General features: G+C 52.2%; 1 long non-coding RNA gene across 1 annotated transcript in view; it reads right to left on the bottom strand.

Annotated features, from left to right (window-relative positions):
• LOC138771284 (uncharacterized) overlaps nucleotides 1-3,404 on the bottom strand; it is a 7,658-nt gene extending 4,254 nt beyond the window's left edge. The window contains exon 1 of the long non-coding RNA XR_011359591.1: nucleotides 3,347-3,404. This is a non-coding gene — a long non-coding RNA (uncharacterized lncRNA). The remainder of the gene's footprint in view (nucleotides 1-3,346) is intronic.
• Between the last annotated feature and the right edge of the window lie 538 nt (nucleotides 3,405-3,942).

The raw sequence follows: 3,942 nt of genomic DNA, 5'->3' as shown, positions 1-3,942 counted from the left end.
TGTGTGTGGGAGGGTCAGGTGGGGTAGTGTGTGTGGGAGGGTCAGGTGGGATAGTGTGTGTGTGTGGGGGGGGGGGGGGTCAGGTGGGGTGAGGTAGTGTGTGGAGGGTATGGTGGGGTAGTGTGTGTGTGGGGGGGGGTCAGGTGGGGTAGTGTGTGTGGGGGGGTAAGGTAGGGTAGTGTGTGTGGAAGGGATCAGGTGGGGTATTATTTAAAACCACTTAAAATTGACCACAAATGTCAAACACAAAATGTAGTGACCCCCACAATGCTTAGGGTAACACTAAAATACCAGGAGAGGCAATAAAGTAATCCAAACGACTAGCAGGTAATATAATCCAACACACATGACACTTAAATATACAAAATAAGTACAAAATAGCAGCAAAATGAATACATCAAAAAGTGCTTTGTGCCATAATTAACCATTATATGGAATAACATGCTATCCTCCTGGCATAATATCACCTAAACCCAGTTGTCACTGTCAGATTCCGTTCTGCAGATATGGGTTGGCATTGGCTGGCACCTTCTTGCTACCCTAGGCACCGCTCTCTCCCAGCACAGGAATCCTTGCCTCTGCCAGGACGGCTTTCTCTTCCTAGCTGGCGGCTTTGGATGCTGCACACACTGCGCGCAGTCTGCCCTATTTTTGACACTCTGTCCGTTGGTGCAGCACGTGGTGTGGAAGACGTTAATGTAAATGTGATGTTCTCTTACTGGCAGTGTCCCCGGCCGAGCGTCACACATGGGGGAGACTGTGCACATCATAGCGGCGTGTGCAGCATCCGGAGGAGAGAGACGTTCCCGGCAGCAGCAGCACAGCGCTGAGCACACTGGAGGGGAGCTGGGATGCAGCCTGCAGGACTCCTGAAATCTCCACTCTGTGTTCTGTGCTGGCGGGAGGATGGGTGCGCTCTGACACTACGTGGTCTGTGTGGCGGGAGGATAGGTGCGCTCTGTCACTCCATGGTCTGTGCTGGTGGGAGGATGGGTGCGCTCTGACACTCCATGGTCTGTGCTGGCGGGAGGATGGGTGCTCTCTGACACTCCATTGTCAGTGTGGGCGGGAGGATGGGTGCACTCTGACACTCCACGGTCTGTGCGGGCAGGAGGATGGGTGCGCTCTGACACTCCCTGGTCTGTGCTGGCGGGAGGATGGGGACGCTCTGACATTACGTGGTCTGTGCGGGCAGGAGGATGAGTGCGCTCTGACACTCCCTGGTCTGTGCTGGCGGGAGGATGGGTGCGCTCTGACACTACGTGGTCTGTGTGGCGGGAGGATGGGTGCGCTCTGTCACTCCATGGTCTGTGCTGGTGGGAGGATGGGTGCGCTCTGACACTCCATGGTCTGTGCTGGCGGGAGGATGGGTGCTCTCTGACACTCCATTGTCAGTGTGGGCGGGAGGATGGGTGCACTCTGACACTCCACGGTCTGTGCGGGCAGGAGGATGGGTGCGCTCTGACACTCCCTGGTCTGTGCTGGCGGGAGGATGGGGACGCTCTGACATTACGTGGTCTGTGCGGGCAGGAGGATGAGTGCGCTCTGACACTCCCTGGTCTGTGCTGGCGGGAGGATGGGTGCGCTCTGTCACTCCATGGTCTGTGCGGGCAGGAGGATGAGTGCGCTCTGACACTCCCTGGTCTGTGCTGGCGGGAGGATGGGGGCGCTCTGACCTTACGTGGTCTGTGCGGGCGGGAGGATGGGTGCGCTCTGACACTACGTGGACTGGGCGGGCGGGAGGATGGGTGCGCTCTGACACTACGTGGTCTGGGCAGGCGGGAGGATGGGTGCGCTCTGACACTACGTGGTCTGGGCGGGAGGATGGGTGCGCTCTGACTAGGGATGGTCCGAACCTGCCGAGGTTCGGGTTCGTATGAACCCAAACGCTCGGCATCAGATTCCCGCTGTCTGCCCGCTCCGTGGAGCGGGTGGATACAGCGGGAGGACCGCCTGGAAAACTGGGATACAGCCTATGGCTTTGGCTGTATCCCAGTTTTCCAGGCGGTCCTCCGGCTGTATCCGCCCTCTCCACAGAGCGGGCAGACAGCGGGAATCATTACCGAGGGTTCGTACAAACCCGAACCGAACTTGCTTCAGACCATCCCTAGCTCTGACACTCCGTGGTCAGTGTGGGTGGAAGGATGGGTGCACTCTGAGACTCCGTGGTCTGTGTTGGTGGGAGGATGGGTGCGCTCTGATACTCCGTGGTCAGTGCGGGCAGGAGGATGTGTGCGCTCTGACACTCCGTGGTCTGTGCTGGAGGGAGGATGGGTGCGCTCTGACACTCCGTGGTCTGTGCTGGAGGGAGGATGGGTGCGCTCTGACACTCCGTGGTCAGTGCGGGCAGGAGGATGGGTGCGCTCTGACACTTTGTGGTCTGTGCTGGCGGGAGGATGGGTGCGCTCTGACACTCCGTGGTCTGTGTAGCGGGAGGATGGGTGCGCTCTGACACTTTGTGGTCTGTGCTGGCGGGAGGATGGGTGCGCTCTGACACTCCGTGGTCTGTGTAGCGGGAGGATGGGTGCGCTCTGACACTCCGTGCCAGTACCAACCTGTGCAGCACAATACCGCGAATACCATCCTGGCAAACTTAAGGTCAGTTGCCCAACGCCAGAGATGGTATCGGTATTTTCACAGTATATCGCCCAGCCTATATATATATATACACACACATTTATACAATGATACGGAGGGTTAGTATACAAAAATTTTTTTATAATAGATACCCCCTTCTATATATACAATGTTCAATGTACAATGATACAGAGGGGTATAAACAGTTATGATAGGGATATCCCCCATATCAGATTATACCTGTCTGTATATGTGTGTGTGTGTAATATATAGCTATTCATTGATAGCGAGGCATATATATACTTATACACTGATATAGAGGGTAAAATATATATGTGTGTGTGTGTGTGTATATATATATATATATATATGTATATATAATGATACATAGGGGTATATTCATATATAACAGAGGGCAGCTCAACAGAAATAGAGGAAGACCACCAGGGGGCAGCAACACAAACACACAGCAGGTACCTTGGGGAAGATTTATGGTGCTGCACTATACAAGGATTCTCCTTGTTGCCCATAGCAACCAATCATAGATCTGCTTTTACTTCCCACACTGCTCTGGTATTATGAAAGATTGGCTGGTATTGATCTGTGATTGGCTGGTATTGATCTGTGATTGGTTGCTATGGACCTGTGATTGGTTGCTATGGAGCTGAGATTGGGTTTATGTGATGTGGTTGGTGTGTGTAATGGTGGCAGCGCCCCCTATAGGCTTACACATGACTGCAGTGAATACACAGTGTGAACAGGCTCTTACCTTCATATCCAACATGGTGTGTGCTCTGTAGTCCTCAATAATACAAGAACAGGAAAACCTGAAGAAGAAGCCAGAAACCTCTTATTCTTTGGATCTACCGGATCTCCAACAAATGTAAGTTCTACTGGGAGAGATTTGGGGGACACCAGGATTGGGAGTGCAGGGCGGGGGAGGGGGAGAGGATGGGGCCAATAAGGAGATACTTACACTACGACTCCTACTCCAACTCTGAGCAGTTCTGAGCTCTGCAGCAGCTTATATCACCTGTGTGATGTCATCATGTGCTGCTGAGGTCACTCTGTGATGTCACAAAGGCCTACATTGTGCTGGGGAGAAAGCAGAGAGCCAATCAGAGAACAGATCATTGCTAGGTGTGATAGATAGAGAGATAGACAAATAGGAGATAGATAGATAGATAGATAGATAGATAGATAATATATAGGAGATTGATGATAGATAGATAGGAGATAGATAGATAGGAGATAGATAGATAGATAGATAATATATAGGAGATTGATGATAGATAGATAGGAGATAGATAGGAGATAGATAGATAGATAGATAGATAATATATAGGAGATTGATGATAGATAGAT

This window comes from Dendropsophus ebraccatus, chromosome 13 (genome assembly GCF_027789765.1).
Source record: "Dendropsophus ebraccatus isolate aDenEbr1 chromosome 13, aDenEbr1.pat, whole genome shotgun sequence".
In the NCBI taxonomy this organism is placed as follows: domain Eukaryota; kingdom Metazoa; phylum Chordata; class Amphibia; order Anura; family Hylidae; genus Dendropsophus; species Dendropsophus ebraccatus.
The sequence above is the reverse complement of the archived record's forward strand: the minus strand, read 5'-3'. Positions and strand labels throughout refer to the sequence as shown.